This window comes from Dermacentor albipictus, chromosome 2 (genome assembly GCF_038994185.2).
Source record: "Dermacentor albipictus isolate Rhodes 1998 colony chromosome 2, USDA_Dalb.pri_finalv2, whole genome shotgun sequence".
In the NCBI taxonomy this organism is placed as follows: Eukaryota; Metazoa; Arthropoda; class Arachnida; order Ixodida; family Ixodidae; genus Dermacentor; species Dermacentor albipictus.
The window spans coordinates 154,278,950-154,302,494 of NC_091822.1; the positions used below are offsets into that span (position 1 = coordinate 154,278,950).

At 48.2% G+C, this 23,545-nt stretch overlaps 1 protein-coding gene across 2 annotated transcripts in view; it reads left to right on the forward strand.

The window, feature by feature from the left end:
• The window catches only part of f (espin protein forked), a 412,459-nt gene that overhangs the window by 68,219 nt on the left and 320,695 nt on the right, over positions 1-23,545 (forward strand). Inside the window, exon 1 of one of the 2 annotated variants that reach the window (XM_065448542.1) lies at positions 7,347-8,090. The exons of the other annotated variant lie outside the window; for it this stretch is intronic. The gene's annotated coding sequence lies outside the window, so the exon portion shown is untranslated. Of the gene's footprint in view, positions 1-7,346; positions 8,091-23,545 lie in introns of those variants that run through there. 2 annotated transcript variants of the gene reach the window in all.

Here is a 23,545-nt window from a genome sequence, read left to right on the forward strand (position 1 = left end):
GCCCTTGTGAGCAATGCACACGTGTTGAATACACCGCCGAACCTGACAACCGAGGGTCGCGTTCAACGTAATTGGTGTAGGTCACTTTCAATCCAACTCGATGCTTTATTTTTTTCTTTCTGCGAAAGTTGAGCCTGATGCGGTGAAGGCACGCTTGGTCTTGCCTCGTGGCATGCGGTTGCTTAGCGGTGAGCATTTAGCTCGCTGCTGTAAGCTGAATGCAAACACACCCGCATTTGCGGTAACTCGTTGAGCAATCCGAAACTATGGAGTGGGAAACATTCGATGATGGTGGTGGCTGCGACGCCGCATAATATACATGCCCCAAACGTGTACGCGGGACGAAGTTAACGCGACGAGGGAAAGCAGCTTGCAGTAGCTGCTTTTATAATCACGTGACTATGATTCCGACAGCATCGCAAGGCACGTTGTCGTGAAATTATCTGACAGCCGCTGACGTTGAAGCATTTACATAGACAGAAATTGTTTTCGTGGCAGACACGTGTTTGACCAACACCCCCTTGACCGGAGACTGGGAGGGTGAGGGAAGAGGGGGGGGGGGAGTCACGTGTTCGGTGTTCCACCCCCTGGCTATGCTTCTGTGTTGAGGTCACGAATATCCAAGGGTATGAGAACGCTACACAGGGGAAAAAGACGCTATACAAACTTTTCTTTTATTCGCCTGGTTCTTTGTCTCACGGCCCAATAGGGGAAAGAAATTATGCCCCGCTTTCTGCAGATACTGCAACAGCGACTGACGAAACGCGTTGTCCATGAGTCAATCATTCACAGTCCCCGCGCATAAAGCCCGGGCCACATGGCACGACATTACACGGCGTTTTTAGCTGCTACGATTTTCGCAAATGTGAACTTCGCATTACCGTTCAACATGCGCCGAGCGACGCAGCTGTGATTTTTCGCATTTGCAAGCACCTAGCGGAGGATCGAATCGTTCTTGGCGTCGGTTCACTTCGGCAAGACCAAAGTAAAGCAACTTAGAAAGTGTTTTCGGGAACGTCGCCGTCCTTGGCACGTGTGCGTTTTCGCAGAGAAGTTCTGCACTGCGAACATCGAGAAATCGCACGCACGAAAGGTCCGATGGTCCACTTGCCGCAACTGCGAATTCAGAACTGCGAAAACGCAGTCAAATTCGCACCAGGCGAAACAGGCTTAACCCGGAGTGAGTCATCGCGAACCGCCTTTGTCCCGAGTCGCGTCTTAAGGTCGCCACCTTCCAACCGAGAATCCACCGTTAAAAAGTCACAAAATCTCTTTAAAAAAATAGAGTTTCAGGGGCGAAATTTTCGCGGCGTTTAGGACTCGAAGCTCGACCATCTCGTCTGCCAGCGCGGCCTCGGTCAAACGCTGCGCGAGTTCTCACAGCCAAGCCGTACCGCAATCTCACCTTTCTAGTGCCTTTTTTTTTATCCTTTCGCTTCATTCGGGCCATTTTCCCGTTCAGCTCGGGTCAATGTCAGCCAGCGGGAGCGCCGCGCGAGCTTTGGCCGCGGCGGTATAAGAAAGCGCAGTTATACCCACACTTCGGCATAACGGGACATCACCACTCGGTTCTCTCTCTCTTTTTTCACCTTTCTCGAGGCCATTCACTTTGACCGTTGATGGGGCTTTGATGGCGGCGTCGGCACCCCCAAGCCACTCGTCACCGCTACTTCTTCACTCCACGCATGCCTCCCCCTTTTTTTGCGCCGTTCGGCTCAATTTCTTTCCTTTCTCGAGCAAAAAAAAAAAAACCGCGAATTGCGCGCGATCCGCGTGGGGCCGCCAATGCGAGAAAAGAGTAACTTTTCTTTTCGGCCTCGTTGAACTTGAGGCCGACCGCACCGCAAGCGCCGTTATTATACTCCTTGTTTCTCGTGTTTCTCTTTCTTTCTCTCTCTTTATTTCTTTTATTTTATATTTTTACTTTTTGTTAGCATTTCCTTTCTTCTTTTTTTCGGTACAGGGTACACATTGGAAAGGTCGGCGCGATTTCGGCCGCCGTGAGGACCAAGAGTGTTTGCTTTAAATGTCGTGACTCGCGCAAGTTTCACCCTCACTTCGCAGTTATATTTAAGAAAAAAATAAGAAATAAAAGAAGAAAGAGAGAATCGCCGGAGAGGTCGGGTCGCGAGACGGTGGAAGAAACCGGACGTGAAGGTGAGAGCACGACGTGCTCGCATTTCATTCATTCATTCATTCATTCATTCATTCATTCATTCGCTCATGCTGTCCTTGTTTTCTTTTTCTCCAAAAAAGTGTGAATTAGTACAAGAAAGCAATTTTAAAACAGTTCCCTACCGCTCTTCGGTGAAGTTTGTTGTGAAACATGAGGACGTTTTGTGCATATACACAGGCACTGCGTGCGCATATTGTGTATCTCGTGCTTTATCATCAAAATAATGACCTGATGGCTGTGTCGCACCAGCGCCGTGAACGCTATCTCGATCATCACGAACCATAAATGTTATCTTGCGGGCTTGCAATAGCACTTTGAATAGAAACCCTCGCAGTACACGTGTACCCGGCTTCAATTTTCCTGCGGCGCCGAGAAGTGTGCCGACTCATCGAGCGAGACAGCTGCGAGTGTGCGTGTTGCAGCCACACTGTGAAGAAAAAAAAAAACAGCCTTTGAACTTTTTTGTGCAATGCAAATGTAAGGATCTTTGCACCATCTAGAACATAAGACAACAGAGTATTTAATACCGTGAACGCAATTAGATATTTAAATATACGTCGCCACAGTACTGACTGAAAGTGGAGAAAAAAGAGGACAATTTCTAAAAAGCGGCTCGTAGGCGCTGTGCTTTGATCTATAATTACTCCCTCCACTCAAACAATCGCAATCACGAGGATGTAACTCCGGCACAATAAAGCTTGATACACGTTCTACTTATAAGCACGAGGGCAATTAGAGAATCGCCAAGGGACGACAGTTATTTATTTATTTATTTATTTATTTATTTATTTATTTATTTTTGTACCCCACTCCCATAGGATGACGCGGAGTGCCGCCCTAAACTTGCGAGAGGTGGCATGACCTGTACGCGAGCAGGATTCCCGGAGTCGCTACTTCCAACAGGCTCCTAGCGCTAAATACTTTCCCATTCCCCCGGTGTAGGGTAGCCAAACGGACGTTATTCTGGTTAATCTCCCTGCCTTCTACTTTTCTCTTTCCTCCTCCTTAGCGCTAAATACTCCATTCCATGTGCGTGCAGGCGTAATATATAGAGTTTCATCTGTATAATATCAGGTGTTGCGTCACCTTGGGGGGCGACGAAATAGATCAAAGGCATTCAGCGTGTCCGGTGAGCGTCATACGTGCAGCTGCCCCTAAGCATCTGCGATTTTGAAGAAGTACGCATGCGGTCAATGACAGCTGCTTGCTGGCGATCGAAAAAAAATTCTGAATTTGTAGGGCAGAGAAATAAAGCGCGTGTCCCAGCTAACGTTAACTAAGAGAGAGAGAGAAACTAAGAGGGAAAGGTAGGGAGGTTAACCAAGGACGTGCCCAGTTGGCTACCCTACACTTGGGGAGGGGGAAAGCGGAGGAATAGATGAGGAGAGAAAAGATGAATAATAGTCAGTCGTTCGCAGTCAGAAATAGTCAGTCGTTCGCAAAGAAATCTCCACTGTCACAAGCGCTCATAGAATCCAGTATCCTTCGCGAAGCGCAGAAGGGCTTTTGTGGCCTTTTGCATGCAGGAACGCATAGGCCACGGTCCAAGGAACTTTTCTTCCGACAGCGCTCTAATGTCTAGCAGGTTGAGTTTAGCTTGTGCAGTACGCCGTTGAGCGTCAAGGGATGGGCAGTGACGCAGAAAGCGTTCTAGAGTTTCATCGCACCCGCGCAAGTTGCACGCCGCACAGTTGGCCATTCCTATTAGGAATGAATAGGCATTGGTAAATGGGACGCCCAACCACATTCGACACAGTAAAGTCGTTTCGCGACGAGAGAGTCCAGGTGGCAGGCGAAACCGCAAGTTAGGGTCGAGAGAGTGCAAACGTGAGTTGGTGAAAACGGGTGAATTCCATCGTAGAAATGTGATGTGGGGAGCAAGTGATTGAAGTTGCTGCGCAGCATCAGTTCTTGTTGAAAGTGGTATAGGAACCCGCTGATGTTTTTGGTGGGCCGAATGCGCAGCTTTATGTGCGCTTTCATTATCGACAATATCATATATATATATTTCATTGAAGCAATTGGATAATGTTAGCAGGAACAGCAGATGTAATAGGAGTTAGCTGGCAAGAAACGTCGGACGAGATGTTAGAAGCTGCTATGTGTTGGTGCGCGATGACGCTTAATATTCGTGACCCTGTTTATTCCGACTATAATTCCCTGCAGATTCATCGCTTTCAGGATACTGCAGTTATGTCCATAGAAAACCGAGATCCCGCGTACCGTTAAATCGTTTTTTAGGCCACAAGTCGCAGAAAGCTTTAAATCTGTTGAAGAAGCACGAATTTCTCCAGCTTGTTTGGAAGGAAAGCACATAACATTTCTACTGTCTGGCACTGTCTACTCTACTAACATGCCTATATGTCAATACAAGCCGCCCCACCCCGCCTCCCGCTTCTTCCACTTGTCCGGTTGAATTCACAGCTAATAAAGGCGACATCATGGGCCCTATAACGTAATAACTATTGCAATTTATTTTTATTCCAATCTCCTGACGTCTAATTTACGTAACCGCCAACGGAAGCTTCGGGCGGTGATCCGCAGTGTTTTTTGAACCGATCAATCAAACGTTCTCCTCGTTTATCGGAGGTACTTTTGTTTGCTGTCAAAGCGAATAGAATGGCCTACCTTGACATGTTTTTCTTATCTAATCGACTGATGAGAGGCAAGGAGGAGAGAGAAAAGAAGAAGGCAGGGAGGTTAACCAGAATAACATCCGGTTGGCTACCCTACACCGGGGGAATGGGAAAGGGGAAAGCAAAGATCACAGGGAGAGAGAGGAGGGAAGGAAAGAAGGAAATTACGGCAAGTTCGCTGACGCGTGTGGTTTTACAAAAATTGCCTTAATAGTCACAGGTGGTCGCACAAACCCGTCGTCCTTAGGAAACACAAAAGTGCCTTCACCGCTTTATGGGCCGACGGGCGATGGGGGCGGTGTTCCAGCAGCACCTGCACAGAAAGCGGCCGATTGTCCAGTTTTTGGAAAGCTTTGACAAGTTCTTCTCTCTCTAGGGCATATCTTGGACAGTGGCACAGCAGGTGGTCGATGTTTTCTTCGGTGCCACAGACCTCGCATGCTGCACTGTCAGAGACTCCAATTAATGTAGAGTATGCCTTTGTGAAGGCCACTCCTAACCAAAGGCGACAGAGAAGCGTAGCTTCACGTCGAAATATAGAGGCAAGGAGCACATAGAAGTGGATAGGGTTTCGTTGGGTCTGCGCTATACACTGTACACTATAAAACTATACTATAGCTATACACTATACACTATGAAACTATACACTATTAAAAAAAGTTTACACCCTTTGGGGTATATATCTGGCACACAACAATAATCGTCATGTGCCTTGCTTGCATTTCCTTTCTTGGTAACGCCGCGCCCGCTACTTTCGTGTCAGCAATGATATATCATGCTGATAACGCGCATGCCGTTCGTCACAGGGAAGTACCGGGCTCGCAGCGTTAAAGTGAGGAAATGCGGACAAGACAGATGACGTTTATTGTTGTACGGCAAGATACGACTCAAAAGGGTGTAAACAGTTCTTCGAGTGTATAGATAAACGGATGACGCTTGCGGTGGCTGGTCGAAAATCGCGGTGGTGTGCAACGAAGGTTCGAAATGCCGCTAAAACGGATATATATATATATATGTATATATATATATATATATATATATATATATATATATATATATATATATATATATATATATATATATATATATATATATATATATATATATATATATATATATATATATATATATATATTATTTCGCGCTTTTCGTCACGTCGCGTGACAAACAGGCGGAGTGGGCACAGCCCGCGAAAGCTATTGACAAATGGCGGTGGCCTCCATGGTGGCGAAAAAGGCATGGAATGTGTAATAATATTTTTTTCTATTGTACGGCCTAATCATGCATAATCAGCTTGTACACATCACATCACATGGGGATATTATTTCGTGGTTTTCGTGACGTCGCGTGACAAACATGTGGAGTTGGCACAGCCGGCGAAAGGTTTTGACCAATGGCGGTGGCCTGATGGCGAAAAAAGGTATGGAATAGGTAATAATATTTATTGTACGGCCTAATCATGCATAATAAGCTTGTACACGTCACATCAGATGGCAATATTATTTCGCGGTTTTCATGACGTCGCGTGACAGACAGACGAAGTGGAGCTAGCCTGAAATATTTTTTAATCAAACGGGCAGGGCTGACTGCAGAGATGGAATGAAAACGGTTTGGAATAGCTTTACGTCATATCGCCCTAGTTTACTTTGGAAGCGCTGCTCGTATATTTACGCTGGTGCATGCGCAGAGGAAACTGTAGGAGGTCCAGAAAACCATGGCACTTTCGTAAGACGTTTTCTATAAATGGGCTCCTGTAAAACGCACGACATCGGAGGCCATATACATGGAGGTCGAAATGGTCAGGTGCGACTACTACGCGATGCCTATATCCCTAACAACTGAGTCCAGCGGCACGACGTCCGCGTGTATCTCCAGGTCACTCAGAAATGTGACCCGCCGTGCCTTTTTTAAATTTTTTTCACCAGACACTTCGCCATGATGTCTCGCGCGCGACTGTCGCGTGTGTCCATTCAGATGGTGTCGCTAACGGTTCACCGCTCCATTAAGTCCCAGTCAGAACAGGCGTCAAAAAAAAAGAAAACAATGAAAGAAGAAGGAAAGAAGCTCCAGAAACAGTACCGAGAAGAGTCAAGACTAAGAAACCCCGACCAGTACAGCATATGGTGGCGGGGCAGGTCTCCTGATATATGGGTCACGGGAGACATTGGCCCCTTAAATTAGGTTTTTTTACGCCGTTTCCCGCGCGCCGGCGCGCGCGGACGGACCCGCTAGCTAGCGTGAGGCGCTGCCTGCCGCACAACCGCCGCCGAGCGCTGCGTGTGCTGCAGAGAAGGGAGCGAGGGGAGAGCGTCGACGACAGGGCCAGATGAGAAGACAGCCGCGGCACCAGAAGGCGTGTGCCGCCAGCTTCAGCCGTCACGTGACCGGGAAGGTTATCCACCGGCTAGCGGCACAGCCAGCGCGCACAACGCGCCGCCAGACCGGAACGTGGTCCAGCAGCTGCTGGCAGGAGGGCCGTGGCAGTGGTTCCTCACCCCCCCCCCCCCACCCTCCCTTCCCGCATCCCGTCCGACGGCTCTTGCCGCTCCGTTGCAGACGAACCGAGCGCAGCATCGCCGGCGCAAGCGCTTCAGTCAGTCGCCGCACAAGCGCGCATAACGTCGGCAGGCCTTCTGCTGTCCGCGATCCTCTCGAACGAGCATCTTCGGGTCGCCGGCCGCGGAGACGCAGCTGATCCGTCTACGAGGGGCAGGCTCCGGAGCGGTGGACGATACGATTGCGGCTAGATCACACAGCGCGGTTCGCGCGTCGGTTGGTTAATCCACTCGGCCGAGTCGACTGTGTTTTTGTCTGGGTCCGCAAGTACCTTCTGCAAGTTATCGTCTGGCATCGTCGTCGGAAAGCAGCAAGACGTCGTCTGCTCGCCCCGGCGTGTCGTCTGCTCCGGCGATTGTCCCCGCCGACCCGCTTCTCAGCGAGTCCTTGGCCCAGTGAACTTCGACTGGTTCTCTTCGTCTTTCAAAATTTCCGATTTGTGCCTTCTTCTCGTCTAACGTGCGGTGCGACGATCTTCGGTGGTTCAGTGTGCTCTAGCGGGCTGGTGGTAGCTCCGATTGGGATTAGAACAGTGCCTTTTCTCTGTGATTGGGATTAGTTGAACGGTGCGGGATTTCTGTGTGCCGGTTTGTTGCGCCCATCGACGACGGACGGACGAACCCCGGCTTGACCAAGGATTTCGTTTGTTTGCGCCATCTTCGCACAACCTTGAGACGACGATGACGGGTCGGTTCGTCTACGGGCGACCGCTACATTGAAAGGTAGGTGACGTGCGATTGTTTCTCTGTGAGTGGCATTCGCCGGCAGACGATTCCTGTTTCTTACTATTTTCGGTCGTCTTGTAGCTCATCGCGTCGCTCCTTTGTCTTCGGCTATGCCAGATATTTATATCGCGCGTGATCGTCCACTTCGTGCGAGCGCACCTGTTGAACAAAGACGTCAATATTGCCATGGCATGAAAGTACAGGCTAGCGTTCGTCTGACGGTTGATGAGTTTTTAGCTTTGAAGACAAGTCGGGATTACAAGCACGCGCTTGCTTTGGACGTGATTCGCTAATCGCAGGCAGCCTGTATAGCGAAATATTTTAGACATTGTATTTTTCTTGACCACTTGTTAGAGACACGTAATGTAAATTTTGCGTGTAATCGTAGCCGACAGCATAATTAGACCAAGGAACTTTTGCAGTAGAAGCCATTCTTGTTTTGCGTCTTTAGAGTGGAATGAACAGCAGAGAGGGATATCAGGCTGAACTTCTACGATGCTACCCGCGTGATCAATCAATGTTGTCTATTGTGTGACAGCAATGCGTCAATTGCCGCAAATATCTCGGTGATCACGTCTATATACGGCATAAAAATGATATGACATGAATATAAGAATATAAGAGAGCTCACTCGGACCTCCGGCCAGACTGCACCGAAGCGAAGCGTCTCTTATGTATCGGTTTTTCATTGGGAGTTGCCTTCGCGAAAGCTTATTCAGCTGTAACTGAAATGGATGACAGTTTTCCATGTGATGTCTGCGGCTGCGAGGAGAACATTGACCAGCTATTGTGCCACTGTCCGCAGTTTCAAACACAAAGGCAATCTGTGTCCAACACATTGCGGAAACTAGACAATCGTCTTCCGAGTGAACAGACGAGACTAGAATGCTGTCCCCGCCGATCATCGACTCAGAAGGCAATGAAGGCACTTCTGTGCTTTCTGAAAACGTCCGGCTTGTGCGAGTGCCTTTGACTCTGTCGTGCTGTCCGTGCACGTCTCTCTAGCCCCCCTTCTCTCCCTTCTTTCTATTCCTCTTCTCCCTTCCCCCAACGTAGGGTAGCAAACCGGACTCTTGACTGGTTAGCATCCCTGCCTTCCTTTTATCTCTCTATCTCTCGCCCTGTCTGACGTTGCTTTGATACGCGACTTTTATTTTTTGTTGGCCATATATTTTATGAGATACCAATAAGAGATACAGTGAGTGAGTGAGTGAGTGAGTGAGTGAGTGAGTGAGTGAGTGAGTGAGTGAGTGAGTGAGTGAGTGAGTGAGTGAGTGAGTGAGTGAGTGAGTGAGTGAGTGAGTGAGTGAGTGAGTGAACTTTATTTCTAAGACAAAGCTGCTATTGCGCGAAGGCGGGCGGCCACTGCTTGTAGCCGTGGGTTGGTGCTGATAGCCTATCCCTGTTCGCCAGCCGTAGCTGGTCTTCAGGGCTTGGGCTTGTCAGCTGGGCCTCCCGTCGGTCTTCTGTTGGTGCTGCGGTGGGCGTTGTCCGTGTGTTCTTGTTGCGTTACCAGACCGTGTCGCGCAGGGGGTGTTTGTGGTATTGGAGAATTTGCACTGTGTTGTGTACATTGAGGGATACATCGCGTGTAGTAGAGTGCCTTATCTTGGTTTATCGCTTCAAGAAATCGTCCAACCGTTCTCATTGTTTCTTGATTGTTATTTCTCTCAAAAACTGCGGAGGAATAGCTTGAATAGCCGAATAATAATTCTCCTGCGTAACATTGTAGGCACTGTTTCGGTTTCTTGTCTTGCGATATGGGCAGCACGGTCAAAGATGATAGCACCTACGGCAACCCAACGCAATTGCTCTATAAGCGGTACAAAGAAAAAGAATGCCTCGCCCCTTCCTCTGCGAGCCATACAGATAACGTTAAGTTATTTAGGTGAAGGCGCCCCGCCGACTGAGGAAGAAGCGGACAATTACTGTAACAGCTGTTACAGTGTTACAGCGTTAGAGCGACTGGTCGCTCTAACGCTAGATTTTTTTGGGGCGCAATGTTAAGAATATTTCTGTTGGCCGATTCTTTTACCGTACTGGTATAACTTGAGCCCTGACGGGCACTCCTCATTTTTATCTGACGCTCCTGATCGACTAGCGCTATGCAATTTCTGGAAATAGGACAGAGCAGTTACTTTTGAACCGACACTATTCTGCCCAGTGAAAACAATCAGTAAGCATCAACAATGTGGGTCGCGACACCACAGAAAGGAGTGCTCCAAGCATAAACAATCCTTTTTATAACTCGTGCAAAATAGTTCTGTTTTACCGAAAAGTCGAGACCATGGCAGAATTAGCACAGGTACGGCCTGAGTGCCTTGACCTTTACGGCGAAGAGTTCGTAGGGTCACTAAATAAAAAACAAACAGCAATAAATAAGTTCGAACTGGTAAAGCGCTCTTTGAAAACACTATTGTCGTTCTTTTGACGGAAAAAAAATGTTCGTTACTATACTGGAAGAAGCGAACCAAAGTTGCCAATTTAGCGCCACGACCTCATAGCCAATATATTGGCGTGACGTCACAGACTTCAAATTAGTTTCTCGCATTTGGGCCGCTCTTGGCTCGGGAAACGGTCCTCAAAACTTGCTAGGTTGAGTCTTTAGCTACTTTCGAATCCAGCGTAGTCGTTAATTAACAATTAAACTGGGTCGTAGTGCGGATGCAGTCAAAATCAACGACGTCACAATGCGCAAGAGCAGTCACGTGACGGCGGCGTCGGCCCCCGCATTTCGTATTTGCATCTTTCCATGTTTACCAGGCCTCTTCTCGCATTAGCATTGGCCGTTTTGTGTATTTCAGAAAGGCAATTTACGAGACCAACAAAGCGTAGTGCCGTTTTTTACTGTCCCTTTAAAGGGACACTAAAGCGAAACAATCAGCTTAGACTATTAAAGCATTGTTTGAGAACCCTGCAGGCAGTCATTTCAAAATAATACTTTGATCATTATATGAGAAAATGAAGGTCGAAGTATCAGTATTTGAATTTCGCGCCGGAACCCCGACGCCGGTACATCAGTGTGACGTCAGGGATTCTAAACTGTGTTTCCGCATTTGGGCCGAGGTGGCTGAGTAAAGGTTCCCGAAACTTGCTATGTTTAATATTTGGTTCCTTTAGAACACAATGTACTCAATCTGTACCGCTATACAAGTATGTAGGTCCTAGAAGGTGCCATCAAAATCCGTGACGCCACAGCGACGAGGTGCGGGGACTTCAAGGAGGCGTTGCTATACCCGTCTTTCGGTCTTGCGCTTTTTCTGGCTTACCAAGTTTCTTCATGGTTATATGGCGCTCAGTTTTACAAGCACGATATTAAGGAAGTACCGGACCTGGACGGACGTAGCGCAAACTACCTACTGTTCAATACTGTTAAAGAACGCGCATATGTACAAGGAGATATGGTGCGGGGGGGGGGGGGGGGGTACATATTATAAGTCTTTTTATATGTACCCCCCGCACCATATCTCCTTGTACATAAGCGCGTTCTTTAACAGTATTAAACAGTAGGTAGTTTGCGCTACGCCCGTCCACGTCCTGTCCTTCCTTAATATCGTGCTTGTAAAACTGAGCACAATATACACCATGAACGTTCACCAACTAGCCCCCTGCATTGCTCTACCAAGTTTCTTATTGTGGTAAGAGTGGTGTTTTTAGTGTTGTCGAAGGGTGTAATTTTACTGATGCAGAAGAAATCATTTTTCTTCTTTAGTGTCCCTTTAAGCATTGACGACGTGACAAGACTGACTAACGGATTCTCGTCATATAACCGATCGGGCAACGGGTTGGTTACATACACGAGCACATCGCACCGCGCCACACACGGCGGCGCCTCGTCAGGAAAGGGTCGTCCACGCGCCGAGGCCTCTTTTATTTTTTTCGTTCACACGTATTTTTTCCGTTATTGTCGCGGGAGGCCGAGGCACCCGCGCCGCGGCCTTACGACACAGTGGCGGGCGTTCTAATACGCGCCGTCGTCGACCGGTCGTTACTGCGGTCTCGTATTATGCCGCGCGTTCCCACCATCTACACGCACAGAAGCAGTTTCTGCCAGGTGCCGCCGCGCGGATCGGCGACCCGCCGCGACGTTCCAGTCTTTTTTTTTTCTTCCTGTTTTCTTTTTCTCGTCGTTTGGTATACCACTCCTAGACGTCTATCTCACGAGCTCATCAAGACGTTTTCTAGACCTCTTTCTCGCGTGCTTAAAAAAAAAGCGGCGAGGGAGCAGTAATAGAGTACGCAGCGTGAGCCCAAGCAGCAACGTTGAAGCGAGCGCAACGCTTTTTCTGTATGCATATTCAAGGTCTTGTAGATAAATGTTGTGAAGGTTAGCGAGCTCTACGAAACACCACGCGCTCACAGACAAGACAGACAAGAATAAAGCCGAGGGGGAAACGAGTCCAAGAGCAGCGCAGTTATACGAATGCGCGCCAAGTACATGAGCTTTCTCACGATTTGAATATCGCGTCGCGGTAATCGCGTCTTGTTTATGTGTAGGAGCGAGTGGTACCCAATGCCGTGGACTATATAAGGGCGTCGGCTCTTCTCTCAAGGAGTCACGTGACGGTTCGTGACATGCGCGCACAAGTAGAGCTCAGTAAATTGGGGCTTGCCGCAGGTGCTTGCGAACTGGGCGTTCCCTTGAACGAAACAACTTTCGAAAGCAGACGATGACCCGGGGTACAGTTCCGCGTTCGATCCGTGTGTGTGTGTGAAGTGATTTTAAAGAGAATGGAAGAGATAAGTGTAGTGCCGTAACTGTCTCTCACAGGAGGACACCTCAACAGCACTGCACGTGGAAAGGGCTGTGGGGGAGGAAAAGATGAAGAGAGAGGAAAGGAGAAGGCGGGAGGGGCCAACCCTCGTGTGCTCGGGTACGTGGTGTCGCAACGCACCAAACCCCTGCTGACGCAGGCGCCCCTGCGGGGAACGTTCGATCCGACTTACAGCCTTTTGTACGCTTCCAGCAATCTACGAAACTGTTCTGTCAGATTCCTACAGTCGGAGTAGGCACCTTGCTGAGACGTTGCACTTAGTATCGGATGTTGCGTCGTGCAAAAAGTGTTGCCCTGCTGTAGTGGTCCCTTTAACGGCTGCGATTCGGCCCAGTTCCGTGACGGTCAACAAGTGCAGACGGACCTCACGGGGCCAGTACGTACTGCAAGGCAGACTGGAACCAAGAGTGTTACCCATTAGGAGGGGAGGTCAAAGACCATACAGAGATGGAGAACAAAAAATAAAGAGTTAGAGAGAAACAGATAACCGAAAAACCGCTCGCACAAAAATGAAGCGGCACGCATTACTATTATATTATCATAGGACCGTAGATCACACATGAAAGGAACTAAGAGGCACTAGCAGCCTTCATTGCAGACCCACATTGTGAACTCTGTCTCAAGGCTATTCGTCCCGATCGGAAGCGACAGTCCACTTCGTCAAGTGCACGCATCACAAGAAAGCATATATGATGCCAACAGGGCAAGAGAACAAGTAAGTGGCAATGACTTCTGCCACGAACAGGTCGGAGAAGAGATTTCAACACAGCGATTGCACTACACCGTGGAGGTGGAGAGAGAGACAGATATCAAGAAAAGAAAGCAAACGCGATCCTACAGTGCGCTCTTATTCACACTTGCCAGATACGGATGAGTGCACGGAATTGTCGATCAAGTGTTCGCAGCACGTACTGTTTGGTTAAAATTCTCTGGAATTTGTAACGCCTGAGGGAGCTGCTGGTAATGGATGCTTGCATGGAATGTTTGGTCCGGGACATCGTTGGTTTCGTATGCTTTAACGAGCAGTCGCGCGCATTCCAAAGGTGTTATCTTTTTCCTCGTTTTCGTTTAGCTTTCTTGATTTCTACGAAAGGCTTGCCGTAACGCATAACGTTTAACATGTGCTATACGTAGCCTGTGCTTTAAACCCCGTGCTGTGCATGAAATCAAATAGTGTTTTGTGGTATATCTCCCCTGACGCAGCCAGCTTTCGCAGCTATATGTGGCACTGTAGCGTTATTTTGTTGTTTTTTTTCGTTGAACTGGAAAAGAAAGCTTGCATAGTCTTTAATCGCATACATTCCAGGTTTCTCATTTCGTTGCTATTGCGCGTAATAAAACCACCAACTCGTTTTTCAAGCACGTTAGTCGTCTACATTTAGTGCAGATTTAGCAAGAGGTCTTGCTCAATAAAGCTCCTCAGCGTGGTTGCGAAGAAAATAGAAAATTGCGTAGGCAAAGTAGGGGCGCTTGCTGTCAAGCATAAAAAAAAACGCCTTTTATTTTTATTTTGTTCTTGGTCTCCCGTCAGTTTTGCCAGTATTTGTCGTTTGCTTGTTTGTTTGTTTGTTCTTGGCGAGGAAAAGACGCTAATGACGCAATAGAGCATACCAAGCTCCCTGAAATGAATCGGTCTGCAGTCTGGAGAAGCGCCTTTTCCAAGTGTCTGATTTGTCACTGTATATACCGCGCGCGACTCCGCGCATATAGGCGGATGTCTTACACTTCGAGGCATGCAATAATGACCTCATCATTATCTTTTATTTTTATTATTTCCTCCGTTCATCGGAGCTTTGCCTTTAACAAATCATTCTGCAGCATTCCTGCAGACAGGTGCATCGGAGAGGCTGTTCATTTCGCGTTCCGTTTAAAGAAACGCCCAGAAAAAAAATAGTAAAAGATACACCGCATTTTCAATGCCGTTACCTGGAGCCGTCAGCGAGGAATGCCCGCGATCGAAGCTCTTTTTTGTGGGTGCGTATCGAATCGCACATTGCGACTGCATTTAGTTCCGCACCACTTGGCAGACGTGCACATGTACATACACACATGAGCCTTAGGCCTAACGGCGAGCAGGTCGCTCGAAGGCCCTCTCCTCGTCATCGACTGACAAAGTTGATTCGGACGGCAAACCGCGCATAAACAAATAATAGCAAAAGAGCGCAGCGAGAGGAAGCGGCGGAGTGCTTACATCTTTATTCCAGGAAAGTTGGCTGCAAACGGAGCTCGCGTTACTTCGAAATAGCTCTTCCCCCAAGTCGTCCAGACCATCGTAACACCGGTGGGCAGAGCGCTGTATAACGCTGTACCGCAGAGTAATATCCTCCAAGGACGCCGCGCGTGCGGGCCTTGGCAGAAAGTATTTCCAGACGCTGGACGGGACGGTGCCTGATCATCTGGTTTCCACGCTTATCAAGAAAACGTTGGCTTACATGCGCTCCGCGAAGAAGAAGGGCCCCGAAAAAGAATGATAATGTATTTCTCGATATGCATTGCATTCTTTCGACGGGTCGGAATACGATGACGGCGAGAAGCGTAGCAAAAGGAGAACGGGTCTTGCGTACATGAAACGTCGCTTCTGTTTTCTTTTATACATGGTGCGACATTTGTTATTTACATTCGTTATCTAAGCTGCGGTTAAATGTGAAGGACATGTACAAATATTAACGTTGGTGTTAGCAATAGAGATGTATTTTTGTTAGTATAGTGTCGTCCTACCGTGTTACTCAAACTATAATGTGACATTCCACTTTTACATCGCTTCGGGCATCCGGTCAATTTGTCATTTACGTGAAAGGCGAAGGAAAAAAAAAGGGGGGGGGGGGAGAACGCAGAGCTAACATCTGCTCGCGGATTTAACAAGGGCGCACTTTAGACGAAACAAAATTATGTAGACACAAGACAAGCGCTAGTCTATGCCTTATTTTGTCCCTTATAAGTTACGGGCTTGTTAAGCCCGCAAGTAAAAAAAAAAACAACTAGCCCAGCAACAGTTTCTATAAACAGCTGCTACACATTTGTGTCCGCGAGCGATTTTTGCCGTTTCTGTGCAGTGGTTGACAAGGCACAGACCACGAACTTGGGGTAAATAGAACATTCGGCTTACCTGAAGTACCTCCATTTTACTTCTCATTGTAATGTAATCGCTACAAACGACTGCTTTGTTGAATGTGCTACCGTGTGTGACAAAACGTCTGACGTGGGCCACTTCCGTAGCAATTTCGAAATAACTTTCTTGCCTACTAATGCTTGTAGCCAATAATTAACTCGGACATGCGTATCGAGCTGGTGGTTCAAGTATTCTTTATGAAGCAACGTGGCATTACTGACCATACAGTAAATATTCATTTAATTGCTCTGTAATTATGATGGCGCACTACAAAACGCACAATGAGTCACTCTACAGACAGGTCTTGAAGTGCAACGGCACACACGCAATAGGTGACAGAAAAATAGAAAAGACAGCGCATTTTCCCGTTGTGAGTAAAAAAAAAAAAACGACAGAAAGAACGGAAGAAGCAGAAACGCTGTTCTGTTTACTCTTCCGTGACATTTTGACTGTGTGTCGGTGCACTTCAATATACGTTCAACATTACTTTTGGACACCTAGTCCATCTCGCCATCTTGTAGTCATTCTGCCACCTCGACTCGTTTTCAGTGGAGTCTCGAGCACCCTGGCATAAAATTGTCTAAGTTTCGCACCCTTATCAATCTACAGTCTATCGCTATTCGCGACTGAAGGGGTTAACAACCGCGCCCACGAAAAACCACTGCCACGAAAAACCACTACCCTAAACCGCAACCACGAAAAACCGCTGCCCTGAAGTGGCCGACACAGTCTCTCTTCCGGCTGCTGCTACCACTATAACTGCCGGCGTTCAAAAAGTGAGTGCCCTCCTAAGGATGGATGGATGGATGGATGATTGAGGCTCAACCCTTTGAATCGGGCGGCGGCGGCGCGCGCCACCTAGCCTTTAATGGTTCTATATGCATGCATACCTATGCATACCAAAGCGCGCGCGCCCAGCGCCATCCCACACCTTGCCAGGCACCTTCCTCGTTCCAACCCCCCCCCCCCTTTTCTATTCACTCAAAGTGACGATGAGCCACTGCGCGCAAACAAGTCGCGTCCGGCGGCTTTGTGTGTATTCCAGAGCGATGCTGCGCCAAATTCGTTCATTCCCGAGCATGCGGTCCGCCGTCGTCACCCTCCCCTCCTCCGTCTTGCGGCCGTCTTCGGTATCAACGGCAGTGAGCGCGCAGTCGCCGAAATAATAGAGCGAGAGAGCTGCAGCTTCGAACGGCCGCCTCTCGTTTATTCCGCTCCTGTGAGAGACCACGTGTCAAGGTCTACGCGGAGCTGCGGTAAGGTAGGCAGTATGACATCGCCGTAGTCACACTTCTCGGCAGCAATCCGCACCCCCCCCCCCCCCCCCCGTCCTACTCGGACCGCTCTCCCCCTTCTTTTCACCGCCGAACAATGTAGTATATAACGGGCCGGCCGCTGGCCAGCAACCGGGCGGCACAGCAGCCGTGGTGTATAGGTGCTCGCGAGACATAACGTAGGCAAGTGGGCCCGCGTTGTCCCGTCACCGGTCGCGCATGTCTCTTTCTGCTTTTGTTGCTGTTTTCCCTTCGCTTTCGACAAGGCGGCCTCGAGGGATGCCGAACAACGGGCCGCAGTGAGAACGTACAAGGCGGCGAGGATGAGAAGAAATCACGAGTCGGCGATCGGGGGAGGGAGAGAGGGAGGGGACTCGGTTGTCGGCGCTGTCCGTTCCAAAAGTAGGTCTTGCTCGCTGAGCGATGAGCACGACAAGGAAAGTGCACCTTCGAAACAAGGAGGAGAGAGCATCCAGAGCCCGCGATGGAGGGGTGCGGGGAGGCCCGGTGCAGAAGCGCGCAGCTGCAGCTGTAGGATAAACTATAGCGCGCCGGTGTTCGTTCACGTGATCGCACGTGCTTGTATGCAGAAGATAGTGCACAATCGGCGGGGGTCACAACTGTCACTGGTATACATTTGTCGAGGGCCGAGCCACGTTTCGCGTTGTATACGCATGTGCACGACGGTCGAAAAAGAGCGCGGTATGTGGGAGAAGGATCGAGCTTCATCCCATTGCCTCTCGGTCTGCATCCTGTATAGTGTGTAGTTAGCTGTCCCCCGTCGGCAAATCGAGATCAGAGCTCTCAAAGTGCAGGAACGCCTCAGGTCCCTCCGGTCACCGCTCGTTCTTCAATTCGTCCGTCCTTTCTTTTTTTATCGCGCTGGGTTATAGAAAGCACTTTCGGCCGTACTTTCTTGCCTTCGGCATCATGGAATGCTCCGTCTGGCCTGTAGAGCGCCTGGCGTCTTCGAATGAAGCTCGATCGACATGGGGATGAGTACCACGCGAGCATCTACGACTGGTATATGCGTACGTTCTTTTTGCCAGTGCATTAGTAGTATTAAAGCCACGTACGATTCCCGTATACGCTTTCAGCGTAGCCAAATCTGGCTTTCTTATGCTGTCAAGAAAGAGAGTGCTGGGGCTGCCGAATTCGTCGAGAAAGTGCACCCGTTCAACTGGGTGACGGCCTGGCTGGTATATGTGAAGAAACGAGAGTAGCCAAATGGACTTGCTCTTCGGCAGGTTGATGTTCAGGCTTGCTACTATATACATTTGGTTCCTGGCGTAGAGTAGAACCCGAAACAGCCGAACAGGAAAGAAGGAGAGGCAGAGAAAAACAAGTCACTCTCTGTCTCTCCTGTTTCCTGTTCCAGTGTTTCATGTTCTTCCACTTTGATCCAGGAATCAAACTTATATGGTAGGAGAGGACTGGCACCGCAAACGCGCCGATATACAACGATAGCTAAATTTAATGTATAGGTGAAGAGTTTTTTGTTCATTACCGCGGCTTTCAGGAAGACCAGAAGGTGAACGTCACACTTGAAGCCATTGTCACAAACTACGCTGTGCAGTTATATTCTTCGTCTTCCCATTTCAGTTTCTGACTACGGGACCTCCATCTGTAAATACATATGCTGTAATTATCCCCATTTTGTCATGAATAAACTGATTCTGATTCTGATTCTGAAATTAAATTACGTGTGCGGTTTGATCCTCCAGAAGAGCAACTCGCGCGCGCTATATATGTGTGACTCCGTTGTGGGTGTCTTCGGGGTTTTTCTTTTCTCTTTCTTTTTCTTGAAGTTGCGCACAAAGCAAATTATGTTCCACCCGCCATCATATAGTGGCGGTAGCCGCAGGCTGGAGTTGAACCTGCAACCTCATTCTCATTCTGCAGCTGAACGCCACTGAATCAGCGTCGCGGCTATCCTTGGTTTTGCCTATCATGGTTGCACAAGCCACGTGAAAGTTGTACGCTGAATAGTCTGTGTTGCGGTCGGTACGTCTCTGAGGTGAGGCTGATACAGGGACATATGTCTCTCTCTCTCTCTCTCTCTCTCTCTCTATATATATATATATATATATATATATATATATATATATATATACTGTTAGCTGCCCGCTATGTATAATTTTTGTTCTTTCTTCTTCTATCTTTCACGGCCCTCGCTTTCAAGCGCACTTTCATTGTCTCGCATATACTACATATGATGCGTCCACCAAGACGTGGGGTCATTAAAGAGAGGGATAGGGGAAAGGCAGCGAGGTGAAGCAGCCGGAGAGAACGTCCTGTGGGAATAACTACTCGTAATCTCTGGTTACTAAACATAGCCATGGTGCAATCATAAACAATTTAAGGTTAAGGCGTATACGTTGTGCCTCTTTGTATGAAATGAATATTCAAATGGCAAAATAACTTTCGCTCGAATTTTTTTTTTTTTCGTGGTCGCCACTTTGCAAGGAGGCTCGACCGCAGCACTTCTTTATGCGACTTTCTTGTCAAAGTTATAACCTTTCGAGGATGACTTGACTCCTGCTTCGAAACTCTCCGCGCTCGCTCTTCTGCACCCGCAAATTTTGATCTCTGTTGTTGTATAAATCCACTTTTCTTCCATTTCTGTTCTGCATCGCCCATTTGCCGCTCACGCGTGCGCTGACCTTCTATATATACGGCCACAGCGCCGTTACGGTTGAACGGCCCTCAAATTTGCTCAAGCCGCACCTTCGACTAACGGAAGCATTTAAAGGAGCTGACCGAGGTCTCGCGTTTCTTTTTTCTAATTTTTTTTCATTTCATTACGCTTAGTTCTCTATGGTCCTTATCGGGTGACCAGTGGAGCGTTACACGGCTTACGCAGCTTACGCGACCGCTTTATCCTTGGACATCGGCATGTGCTCTCCTCGCGCGGCAAGATATAATCTTATCACACGAATTTTTTTTACCTCGGGATTTTACAGACTTGCGTAGTAAACTATAGGCAGCAGTCACATCGCTACGGTATCGGTGCGTGAGTGTGGTCGAGTCCGAAGGTCCCATGGACTGAAGAAATAGTGTAGCAAACAGCTTCTAATTTGTGGGCCCGCAAATATTTGCGATCGTGCATCTTTGCTAAATGTCCAACAAAATACACACATGTGCATGGGCTGTGTTTCGGACGACAATGCATCATCACCAGCCCGTTTTATGTCCATCGTTGGACGAAGGCGTCACACAGCTATCACATCATAAATATCTTTGCCTGACGCCTCCTGGCTTGCGTTGCTTCTGTGTACAACGGTTTAATTGTGCTGCTACTCAAGTTGTATAAGCGCATGAATTGTTATAACAAGGTCACTGTCTTATTTGCCACACTAAATGTGCCTCAGGGTTCACACCTTGAGCTACAACATCCACTTGTACCATAGACCAGAGCCGCCTGTGCGTCTCGCGCAAGGCACTTTCAATGTTTTTTTTTGCGAGACGCTAGTCTCAACCAGGTAACTTGATATCGTAGGTTGTTTTACGTGTGTGCTAATAGGTGTCGCATGCCCTATAGCGCGTATCATTTCATTTGCCATCACAATCATCTGAAGTACATCATGCTGGGCGTGCCACCAGGCAAACGTCCCTATTTTACGTTAAAAAGCGTCTCTCTCTCTCTCAATATCTATCTATCTATCTATCTATCTATCTATCTATCTATCTATCTATCTATCTATCTATCTATCTATCTATCTATCTATCTATCTATCTATCTATCTATCTATCTATCTATCTATCTATCTATCTATCTATCTGTTCTCCACGTTTCAGACAAGATTGTTCAGGTATTAACAGGCGCACTTTTATTGTTATTCGAAGGTGTCGCCGTGCGGTTTAGCGCCGCTTAGGACAACCGTGCGGTTAAGCCTCACCTCCGTATATGTCCTGACAAGATTAGCGATGGTTAAGCTTTAAAAAAAATGCGGGCCCGACTCCTTGCAGTTATAGTTCGCGTAGTACAGGAGTGCAAACGAGATCGCATCCCTTTGAGCGTCTAATTGGTGAATAACGAAAAAAAAATATGCGGCAGCCAATAGCTAATAAATAACGGACGAATAAGACAACACCAGTAAGTAACGTGTAAAAGACGCCGACGCGGGCATTGCAGTGTAGTCACGAGCGTCAGCGCAAGGAATTTCAGCTAAACTGTACATCTATATATATAACACGCACGCGGGAACGAAATGGAAGCGAATAGCGCTCTCGTACACAAACGATGCAAAACGCAAGAAACACCGGCTGCAGCATCAACGACAGAAAGCGCAAACGTGCCGACCATAAGTGGTGGTGGTGGTAACAACTTTATTAACAATCCGGCAAATTATTAACAATCCGGCAGTTCATTAACAATCCGGCAGTTTATTGACAATCCGGCAAGCCGACCGTAAGCTGATAAAAAGTTTATTCGACACTACTGAACACAATTCGCGACTCGTCGACACACGCAGCATTCGATGTTCGAAGATGCCTCGGTGATCAGTTTGGCGGTTCGTATCGTCCATTTTCTTTTTCTTTTCCGGGAACATGACGCGTAAGTTGCGTTTTGCAAACTCTGTAGCGCATATCAGTGAGTGAATTCACGCGTGCCAACTATAGCCCCGCTTGCTGTTCCGTGATCATCGCAAGCCAGGCTTCATAGCCAGGATGTATAGGTGCACTATGTATACCGTGCGCTATGTGGTTCTCTCCGCGTTCCGTAATCTCTCAGCCGTTTTCCTTTTGCTTTGCTCCCCGAGTGCATGGTTTCATTTGTAACGCAGCGCGGACTGTACATCGAAGACATGTCGACGGTTGTATCGGGAGCCACGGAAAGAAAGTCCAGGCGTTGTCGAACGGTATATATGTGCCGCAAGCTTCCTGCTCCTGTGTACGTGTGCGCCATGCGTATATACAGAGAGAGAGAGAGACTTGGCGGGCTGATCGATACAGAGTGTGATGCGGGCCCATCGCTGCACCTTGGTGTGCGTATATCTATATATACCGGGTATAACGGTTCACGGATGTTGCCTAATATGGGAGCGGACTTCCCTCACACACTCTACCTCGGGCGAGAAAAAAAAAACGAAAGAACCGTAAGACAACCCTGGAATATACGCTTGGTCGCGTATCTATACGCTCACCCCACAGCTCTACGCGAGCGTGTCTCGTATCCGTGATTACGCTGACGACGCCTCTTCGTCGCAATTTCTTTGTTTTGTTTTTGTTTTGTTTTTTCCTCTTTGCGACGTGTGCCTGCTTGCTTGCCCAACAACACCTTTTCTTTCCTCGAGAACGAAAACAAAATAGAAAAAGAAAGGAAAGATAGAGGATCTCACAGGTGCCTTTCAATCTCACCTAAGCACTCCATCTGTACGGTTACCCGTGAGAGGCTTGTCACAAAGGGAAAATGCATTACGGTGATAGAAAGTTTTGTCCCGGTACCGTTACAGGAGTTAGCGCAGCTGAGATATATAGGGCGTATTGCAGCGCCAAGTCGTCGCATTCTTCTTCTTATTCCTCTTGATCCTGTTCAAACGCAGATCTAGGTATACTTGAGCCACGCTTCGAAGCAAACTGCCAAAGTATAGTATGGATCGAACCCGTAAGGTATCGGCAGTGCCGGGACCTCCCGGTTATTGAGTGCATTGATTGGCCGTCTGCGTTGCACGCTCAAGGTGAATCTCAATAGAAGATGCAGCGCAGGACGTGACGCGAAAGCCAAATTGCCATTTCCTATTATTGGGCGCCATCCCTCATCATAACTAAAATGTCAGAGCCGCTCGTTAGTCATTCGTCTGGTAGCGCCAAGATGTCCATGCAGCATGAGGTTCTACAGAACGTACTTGGAATGCTGTAGAGGCCTCAGGTGCTTTTAGCACTAACGTACGAAGCAAGGCGCCTCAGCCCTACCTTCTGTTCAGAAAGAAGCCGAAGGAATCGGTTCTCTAAATCGCAAGAAATCATTTATGCTCTCACAAATCCGGTGTGATGGTTTTAGCGCAACGCAAACCTTTCTTCTTGGAGTGGTCAGGTGGTCAGATGCGACGTACTCGTTTAAGGATTCAGATGTGTCCCGCTAAGGAACCTATACCGATTGCGCTTCTGCTTTTTTAGAGTGATCGAGGGTTCTCGGTCGCCATATATCTCAATTTTTCTAAGCGCCGCAATAGTGGGGGAGCCATGCGGAACCTTTATGCATGCGAACGCCGAAACGAGCGACGCATGTGGTTGGCTCGTTTCGGTTAGTACCCACTGTACACGGCAAAATAATTTACACCCTTGAAAAGT